Here is an 11309-nt window from a genome sequence, read left to right as displayed (position 1 = left end):
TGACTCTTCATTATTATTAGGTGAGTCAATGGGACTTGTTCTAGAGGTAGACATCTATCACATAATATCAAACGCGTTAAGAGATTAATATATCACATAATATTCACATGTTAAAAATATATAGTTTCCAACAAAATTTGTTAAGCAATCATTTTTCAAGTAAACACGGTCGAAGTCCAGACTCACTAATGCATCCTAACAAACTCGATAAGACACACTAATGCAAAATTCTGGTTCTCTAAGACCAACGCTCTGATACCAACTGAAATGTCCCGTTCTTATTGATTAAAAACGTTCCATATTAATTGATTTCGTTGCGAGGTTTTGACCTCTATATGAGACGTTTTTCAAAGACTGCATTCATTTTAAAACAAACCATAACCTTTATTTCATAAATAAAGGTTTAAAAAGCTTTACGTAGATTATCAAATAATGATAATCTAAAATATCCTGTTAACACACGACCATTACATAATGGTTTACAATACAAATATGTTACATCGAAATCAGTTTCTTGAATGCAGTTTTTACACAATATCATACAAACATGGACTCCAAATCTTGTCCTTATTTTAGTATGCAACAGCGGAAGCTCTTAATATTCACCTGAGAATAAACATGCTTTAAACGTCAACAAAAATGTTGGTGAGTTATAGGTTTAACCTATATATATCAAATCATAACAATAGACCACAAGATTTCATATTTCAATACACATCCCATACATAGAGATAAAAATCATTCATATGGTGAACACCTGGTAACCGACATTAACAAGATGCATATATAAGAATATCCCCATCATTCCGGGACACCCTTCGGATATGATATAAATTTCGAAGTACTAAAGCATCCGGTACTTTGGATGGGGTTTGTTAAGCCCAATAGATCTATCTTTAGGGTTCGCGTCAATTAGGGTGTCTGTTCCCTAATTCTTAGATTACCAGACTTAATAAAAAGGGGCATATTCGATTTCGATAATTCAACCATAGAATGTAGTTTCACGTACTTGTGTCTATTTTGTAAATCATTTATAAAACCTGCATGTATTCTCATCCCAAAAATATTAGATTTTAAAAGTGGGACTATAACTCACTTTCACAGATTTTTACTTCGTCGGGAAGTAAGACTTGGCCACTGGTTGATTCACGAACCTATAACAATATATACATATATATCAAAGTATGTTCAAAATATATTTACAACACTTTTAATATATTTTGATGTTTTAAGTTTATTAAGTCAGCTGTCCTCGTTAGTAACCTACAATTAGTTGTCCACAGTTAGATGTACAGAAATAAATCGATAAATATTATCTTGAATCAATCCACGACCCAGTGTATACGTATCTCAGTATTGATCACAACTCAAACTATATATATTTTGGAATCAACCTCAACCCTGTATAGCTAACTCCAACATTCACATATAGAGTGTCTATGGTTGTTCCGAAATATATATAGATGTGTCGACATGATAGGTCGAAACATTATATACGTGTCTATGGTATCTCAAGATTACATAATATACAATACAAGTTGATTAAGTTATGGTTGGAATAGATTTGTTACCAATTTTCACGTAGCTAAAATGAGAAAAATTATCCAATCTTGTTTTACCCATAACTTCTTCATTTTAAATCCGTTTTGAGTGAATCAAATTGCTATGGTTTCATATTGAACTCTATTTTATGAATCTAAACAGAAAAAGTATAGGTTTATAGTCAGAAAAATAAGTTACAAGTCGTTTTTGTAAAGGTAGTCATTTCAGTCGAAAGAACGACGTCTAGATGACCATTTTAGAAAACATACTTCCACTTTGAGTTTAACCATAATTTTTGTATATAGTTTCATGTTCATAATAAAAATCATTTTCTCAGAATAACAACTTTTAAATCAAAGTTTATCATAGTTTTTAATTAACTAACCCAAAACAGCCCGCGGTGTTACTACGACGGCGTAAATCCGGTTTTACGGTGTTTTTCGTGTTTCCAGGTTTTAAATCATTAAGTTAGCATATCATACAGATATAGAACATGTGTTTAGTTGATTTTAAAAGTCAAGTTAGAAGGATTAACTTTTGTTTGCGAACAAGTTTAGAATTAACTAAACTATGTTCTAGTGATTACAAGTTTAAACCTTCGAATAAGATATCTTTAAATGTAAAAATCGAATGATGTTATGAACATCATTACTACCTTAAGTTCCTTGGATAAACCTACTGGAAAAGAGAAAAATGGATCTAGCTTCAATGGATCCTTGGATGGCTCGAAGTTCTTGAAGCAGAATCATGACACGAAAACAAGTTCAAGTAACATCATCACTTGAAATAAGATTGTTATAGTTATAGAAATTGAACCAAAGTTTGAATATGATTATTACCTTGTATTAGAATGATAACCTACTGTAAGAAACAAAGATTTCTTGAGGTTGGATGATCACCTTACAAGATTGGAAGTGAGCTAGCAAACTTGAAAGTATTCTTGATTTTATGAAACTAGAACTTTTGGAATTTATGAAGAACACTTAGAACTTGAAGATAGAACTTGAGAGAGATCAATTAGATGAATAAAATTGAAGAATGAAAGTGTTTGTAGGTGTTTTTGGTCGTTGGTGTATGGATTAGATATAAAGGATATGTAATTTTGTTTTCATTTAAATAAGTCATGAATGATTACTCATATTTTTGTAATTTTATGAGATATTTCATGCTAGTTGCCAAATGATGGTTCCCACATGTGTTAGGTGACTCACATGGGCTGCTAAGAGCTGATCATTGGAGTGTATATACCAATAGTACATACATCTAAAAGCTGTGTATTGTACGAGTACGAATACGGGTGCATACGAGTAGAATTGTTGATGAAACTGAACGAGGATGTAATTGTAAGCATTTTTGTTAAGTAGAAGTATTTTGATAAGTGTCTTGAAGTCTTTCAAAAGTGTATGAATACATATTAAAACACTACATGTATATACATTTTAACTGAGTCGTTAAGTCATCGTTAGTCGTTACATGTAAATGTTGTTTTGAAACCTTTAGGTTAATGATCTTGTTGAATGTTGTTAACCCATTGTTTATTATAACAAATGAGATGTTAAATTGTTATATTATCATGATATTATGATATATAATATATCTCAGTATGATGTATATACAGTTAAATGTCGTTACAACGATAATCGTTACATATATGTCTCGTTTCGAAATCATTAAGTTAGTAGTCTTATTTTTACATATGTATTTCATTGTTAATACACTTAATAATATATTTACTTATCATTTAACATAATTAACCAAGTGTATCAATATCTTAATATGATTCATATGTACCTAGTAAGACGTTGTTATAACGATAATCGTTATATATATCGTTTTCGAGTTTCTTAAATTAATAGTCTCATTTTTATGTATATAACTCATTGTTAAAATACCTAATGAGATACATACTTATAATAAAAACATGTTATCTATATATATAACCATATATATGTCATCGTATAGTTTTTACAAGTTTTAACGTTCGTGAATCACCGGTCAACTTGGGTGGTCAATTGTCTATATGAAACATATTTCAATTAATCAAGTCTTAACAAGTTTGATTGCTTAACATGTTGGAAACATTTAATCATGTAAATATCAATCTCAATTAATATATATAAACATGGAAAAGTTCGGGTCACTACAGCGAAGTGTGAGGTCTACGGACCAGGGGTTAATAGAACGAAAGGAACAAATGGTGTTGGAACGAGTAATGGCGGAGCAAGTAGCGTCGGAGCAAGTTATGCCAATGTAGTTTGTTATAAATGTTGAAAACCGGGCCACATTATTAGAAATTGCCCGAACCAGGAGAACACGAATGGACAAGGCCGCGGTAGAGTTTTCGATATTAATGCGGCAGAGGCACAGGAAGACCCGGAGCTTGTTACGGGTACATTTCTTATTGACAATAAATCTGCTTACGTTTTATTTGATTCGGGTGCGGATAGAAGCTATATGAGTAGAGATTTTTGTGCTAAATTAAGTTGTCCATTGACGCCTTTGGATAGTAATTTTTACTCGAATTAGCAAATGGTAAATTAATTTCAGCAGATAATATATGTCGGAATCGAGAAATTAAACTGGTTAGCGAAACATTTAAGATTGATTTGATACCAGTAGAGTTAGGGAGTTTTGATGTGATAATCGGTATGGACTGGTTGAAAGAAGTGAAAGCAGAGATCGTTTGTTACAAAAATGCAATTCGCATTATACGAGAAAAAGGAAAACCCTTAATGGTGTACGGAGAAAAGGGCAACACGAAGCTACATATTATTAGTAATTTGAAGGCACAAAAACTAATAAGAAAAGGTTGCTATGCTATTCTAGCACACGTCGAGAAAGTACAAAATGAAGAAAAGAGCATCAATGATGTTCCCATTGCAAAAGAATTTCCCGATGTATTTCCGAAAGAATTACCGGGATTACCCCCACAGCGATCCGTTGAATTTCAAATAGATCTTGTACCAGGAGCTGCACCAATAGCTCGTGCTCCTTACAGACTCGCACCCAGCGAGATGAAAGAACTGCAAAGCCAATTACAAGAACTTTTAGAGCGTGGTTTCATTCGACCAAGTACATCACCATGGGGAGCTCCTATTTTGTTTGTCAAGAAGAAAGATGGTACATTCAGGTTGTGTATCGACTACCGAGAGTTGAACAAACTTACCATCAAGAACCGCTACCCACTACCGAGAATCGACAACTTATTTGATCAACTACAAGGCTCGTATGTTTATTCAAAGATTGACTTACGTTCCGGGTATCATCAAATGCGGGTGAAAGAAGATGATATTCCAAAGACTGCTTTCAGAACAAGTTACGATCATTACGAGTTTATGGTCATGCCGTTTGGTTTAACTAATGCACCAGCTGTGTTCATGGACCTTATGAACCGAGTGTGTGGACCATACCTTGACAAGTTTGTCATTGTTTTCATTGATGACATACTTATTTACTCAAAGAATGACCAAGAACACGGTGAACATTTGAGAAAGGTGTTAGAAGTATTGAGGAAGGAAGAATTGTACGCTAAGTTTTCAAAGTGTGCATTTTGGTTGGAAGAAGTTCAATTCCTCGGTCACATAGTGAACAAAGAAGGTATTAAGGTGGATCCGGCAAAGATAGAAACTGTTGAAAAGTGGGAAACCCCGAAAACTCCGAAACACATACGCCAGTTTTTAGGACTAGCTGGTTACTACAGAAGGTTCATCCAAGACTTTTCCAGAATAGCAAAACCCTTGACTGCATTAACGCATAAAGGGAAGAAATTTGAATGGAATGATGAACAAGAGAAAGCGTTTCAGTTATTGAAGAAAAAGCTAACTACGGCACCTATATTGTCATTGCCTGAAGGGAATGATGATTTTGTGATTTATTGTGACGCATCAAAGCAAGGTCTCGGTTGTGTATTAATGCAACGAACGAAGGTGATTGCTTATGCGTCTAGACAATTGAAGATTCACGAACAAAATTATACGACGCATGATTTGGAATTAGGCGCGGTTATTTTTGCATTAAAGACTTGGAGGCACTACTTATATGGGGTCAAAAGTATTATATATACCGGCCACAAAAGTCTTCAACACATTTTTAATCAGAAACAACTGAATATGAGGCAGCGTAGGTGGATTGAATTATTGAATGATTACGACTTTGAGATTCGTTACCACCCGGGGAAGGCAAATGTGGTAGCCGATGCCTTGAGCAGGAAGGACAGAGAACTCATTCGAGTAAAATCTATGAATATAATGATTCATAATAACCTTACTACTCAAATAAAGGAGGCGCAACAAGGAGTTTTAAAAGAGGGAAATTTAAAGGATGAAATACCTAAAGGATCGGAGAAACATCTTAATATTCGGGAAGACGGAACCCGGTATAGGGCTGAAAGGATTTGGGTACCAAAATTTGGAGATATGAGAGAAATGGTACTTAGAGAAGCTCATAAAACCAGATACTCAATACATCCTGGAACGGGGAAGATGTACAAGGATCTCAGGAAATATTTTTGGTGGCCGGGTATGAAAGCTGATGTTGCTAAATACGTAGGAGAATGTTTGACGTGTTCTAAGGTCAAAACTGAGCATCAGAAACCATCAGGTCTACTTCAACAACCCGAAATCCCGGAATGGAAATGGGAAAACATTACCATGGATTTCATCACTAAATTGCCAAGGACTGCAAGTGGTTTTGATACTATTTAGGTAATAGTTGATCGTCTCACCAAATCAGCACATTTCCTGCCAATAAGAGAAGATGACAAGATGGAGAAGTTAGCACGACTGTATTTGAAGGAAGACGTCTCCAGACATGAAATACCAATCTCTATTATCTCTGATAGGGATGGCAGATTTATTTCAAGATTCTGGCAGACATTACAGCAAGCATTAGGAACTCGTCTAGACATGAGTACTGTCTATCATCCAAAAACTGATGGGCAGAGCAAAAGGACGATACAAACGCTTGAAGACATGCTACGAGCATGTGTTATTGATTTCGGAAACAGTTGGGATCGACATCTACCATTAGCAGAATTTTCCTACAACAACAGCTACCATTCAAGCATTGAGATGGCGCCGTTTGAAACACTTTATGGTAGAAAGTGCAGGTCTCTGATTTGTTGGAGTGAAGTGGGGGATAGACAGATTACGGGTCCGGAGATTATACAAGAAACTACCGAGAAGATCATCCAAATTCAACAACGGTTGAAAACCGCCCAAAGTCGACAAAAGAGCTACGCTGACATTAAAAGAAAAGATATAGAATTTGAAATTGGAAAGATGGTCATGCTTAAAGTTGCACCTTGGAAAGGCGTTGTTCGATTTGGTAAACGAGGGAAATTAAATCCAATGTATATTGGACCATTCAAGATTATTGATCGTGTCGGACCAGTAGCTTACCGACTTGAGTTACCTCTACAACTCGCGGCTGTACATAACACTTTCCACGTCTCGAATTTGAAGAAATGTTTTGCTAAAGAAGATCTCACTATTTCGTTAGATGAAATCCAAATCAACGAAAAACTCCAATTCATCGAAGAACCCGTCGAAATAATGGATCGTGAGGTTAAAAGACTTAAGCAAAACAAGATACCAATTGTTAAGGTTTGATGGAATGCTCGTAGAGGACCCGAGTTCACCTGGGAGAGTGAAGATCAGATGAAGAAGAAATACCCGCATCTATTTCCAGAAGATTCGTCAACACCTTCAACAGCTTAAAATTTCGGGACGAAATTTATTTAACGGGTAGGTACTGTAGTGACCCGAACTTTTCCATGTTTATATATATTAATTGAGATTGATATTTACATGATTAAATGTTTCCAACATGTTAAGCAATCAAACTTGTTAAGACTTGATTAATTGAAATATGTTTCATATAGACAATTGACCACCCAAGTTGACCGGCGATTCACGAACGTTAAAACTTGTAAAAATGACATGACGATATATATATGGATATACATATGGTTAACATGAGATTATGATAAGTAAGTATCTCCATAAGTATATTAACAATGAGTTATATACATATAAACAAGACTACTAACTTAAGGATTTCGAAACGAGACATATATGTAACGATTATCGTTGTAACGACATTTAAATGTTTATATATCATATTAAGATATATTAATATATCATAATATCATGATAATATAATAATTTAACATCTCATTAGATATAATAAACAATGGGTTAACAACATTAATTGGGATTGTTAACTTAAAGGTTTCAAAACAACACTTACATGTAACGACTAACGATGACTTAACGACTCAGTTAAAATGTATATACATGTAGTGTATTTAGATGTATTAAAATACATTTGGAAGACTTCAAGACATATATCAAAACACTCATACTTAACGAAAATGGTTACAGTTACTTTTCCATTCTTTTCTTTCATCAAGAATTCTAGTCGTATTCTTACCCGTATTATACACAGCTTCAAAACGTACTTACTATGAATATATACCAATAGGAACTAGCATGGGATTGCACTCTTGATTATGTCATGTATGACTAATCAATTTTAACTTCTACCATGAGCTAGTCAACTAACTAGAACTCCTTTTAACCCCACTCACCACTCACCAATTACCACTCATCATTCACTCCATTTTACTTCCAATTCTCTTTCTAATTCTCTCTCAACACACACACACTATTATGAACGTATTTTTCCAGTAGTTAATCATCATCTTCATCAAAAATCACTTCAAGATTCAAGCTATAATCATCATAGGAAGAACACTTCAAGAACACTTCAAAAATCCCTTTAAGTTTACTAATTTACTTCCAAGCTTTCTAATCCATTCCAAGTAATCATCTAAGATCAAGAAACCTTTGTTATATACAGTAGGTTATCTTTCTTATTCAAGGTAATATTCATATTCAAACTTTGATTCAATTTCTATAACTATAAACTATCTTAATTCGAGTAAAAATCTTACTTGAACTTGTTTTTGTGTCATGATCCTACTTCAAGAACTTTCAAGCCATCCAAGATCCTTTGAAGCTAGATCATTTCTTGTCACTTCCAGTAGGTTTACCTACTAAACTTGAGGTAGTAATGATGTTCATAACATCATTCGATTCATATATATAAAACTATCTTATTCGAAGGTTTAAACTCGTAATCACTAGGACATAGTTTAGTTAATTCTAAACTTGTTCGCAAACAAAAGTTAATCCTTCTAACTTGACTTTTAAAATTAACTACACACATGTTCTATATCTATATGATATGCTAACTTAATGATTTAAAACCTGGAAACACGAAAAACACCGTAAAACCGGATTTACGCCGTCGTAGTAACACCGCGGGCTGTTTTGGGTTAATTAATTAAAAACTATGATAAACTTTGATTTAAAAGTTGTTATTCTGAGAAAATGATTTTTATTATGAACATGAAACTATATCCAAAAATTATGGTTAAACTCAAAGTGGAAGTATGTTTTCTAAAATGGTCATCTAGACGTCGTTCTTTCGACTGAAATGACTACCTTTACAAAAACGACTTGTAACTTATTTTTCCGACTATAAACCTATACTTTTCTGTTTAGATTCATAAAATAGAGTTCAATATGAAACCATAGCAATTTGATTCACTCAAAACGGATTTAAAATGAAGAAGTTATGGGTAAAACAAGATTGGATAATTTTTCTCATTTTAGCTACGTGAAAATTGGTAACAAATCTATTCCAACCATAACTTAATCAACTTGTATTGTATATTATGTAATCTTGAGATACCATAGACACGTATACAATGTTTCGACCTATCATGTCGACACATCTATATATATTTCGGAACAACCATAGACACTCTATATGTGAATGTTGGAGTTAGCTATACAGGGTTGAGGTTGATTCCAAAATATATATAGTTTGAGTTGTGATCAATACTGAGATACGTATACACTGGGTCGTGGATTGATTCAAGATAATATTTATCGATTTATTTCTGTACATCTAACTGTGGACAACTAGTTGTAGGTTACTAACGAGGACAGCTGACTTAATAAACTTAAAACATCAAAATATATTAAAAGTGTTGTAAATATATTTTAAACATACTTTGATATATATGTATATATTGTTATAGGTTCGTGAATCAACCAGTGGCCAAGTCTTACTTCCCGACGAAGTAAAAATCTGTGAAAGTGAGTTATAGTCCCACTTTTAAAATCTAATATTTTTGGGATGAGAATACATGCAGGTTTTATAAATGATTTACAAAATAGACACAAGTACGTGAAACTACAGTCTATGGTTGAATTATCGAAATCGAATATGCCCCTTTTTATTAAGTCTGGTAATCTAAGAATTAGGGAACAGACACCCTAATTGACGCGAATCCTAAAGATAGATCTATTGGGCCTAACAAACCCCATCCAAAGTACCGGATGCTTTAGTACTTCGAAATTTATATCATATCCGAAGGGTGTCCCGGAATGATGGGGATATTCTTATATATATGCATCTTGTTAATGTCGGTTACCAGGTGTTCACCATATGAATGATTTTTATCTCTATGTATGGGATGTGTATTGAAATATGAAATCTTGTGGTCTATTGTTACGATTTGATATATATAGGTTAAACCTATAACTCACCAACATTTTTGTTGACGTTTAAAGCATGTTTATTCTCAGGTGAATACTAAGAGCTTCCGCTGTTGCATACTAAAATAAGGACAAGAATTGGAGTCCATGTTTGTATGATATTGTGTAAAAACTGCATTCAAGAAACTGATTTCGATGTAACATATTTGTATTGTAAACCATTATGTAATGGTCGTGTGTAAACAGGATATTTTAGATTATCATTATTTGATAATCTACGTAAAGCTTTTTAAACCTTTATTTATGAAGTAAAGGTTATGGTTTGTTTTAAAAATGAATGCAGTCTTTGAAAAACGTCTCATATAGAGGTCAAAACCTCGCAACGAAATCAATTAATATAGAACGTTTTTAATCAATAAGAACGGGAGATTTCAGAATCCTCTCATTTGCCACCAACGCAAGAAACTCCTCGCATCCATCGCGCAAAGCGTACCCGGAATGCTTTAGGTTAACTGTTTGGCCCGCACAAAGTGAATGATACCAGAGGCACAACCTTTGGAGAAAACCTCCCCCCCCCCCCCCCCCCCCAAGGATTTGAACCTGCATCTATTTTTTCAAGGATATAAGCCCACAACCAACTGAGGCTTTTTACCACTCAACCAATAGTTCGGTGGTTACATTATAATTATGTTACTCAAATTATAATGTTCTTCTTCTTAATAACAGAAGCAGTAAACATCATAATTGAAACAACCCAACCCGTATTAAAACCGGCCCATAAAAATTTTTCCTTTTAATACGCGTTAAATAATACTTTAGGTCCCGTTACACATATTCCAAAACGTATTTGTTATCAAGGTAAGTTCATCGAACTTAAAACATACATTAATGATTTAAACTCCTTAATACAATGGTTCATTAATTAAATCGTAAACCGATTATAATCATTATGACCCGACTAGTTACGTTTACACAAAACCGAGCATGGTGATTTGGGACTACGCTACCCAAATCCTAATCGAGTCCAAAAGCAAGATCTTCTAAAGCAACCTAGCCGAGATCTCTAATTCCCAAGCTTACCCGAGCCGCCAAGCATGCGAACCTATAAAAATATCAACAACGAGAGGGTAAGCTAACGCTTAGTGAGTGAGAATATACTACATACATATATATGCATAAAATGGACACGCCACAAAA

This window comes from Rutidosis leptorrhynchoides, chromosome 2 (assembly GCF_046630445.1).
Source record: "Rutidosis leptorrhynchoides isolate AG116_Rl617_1_P2 chromosome 2, CSIRO_AGI_Rlap_v1, whole genome shotgun sequence".
Taxonomy (NCBI): Eukaryota; Viridiplantae; Streptophyta; class Magnoliopsida; order Asterales; family Asteraceae; genus Rutidosis; species Rutidosis leptorrhynchoides.
This window is presented reverse-complemented; position numbering follows the sequence as displayed.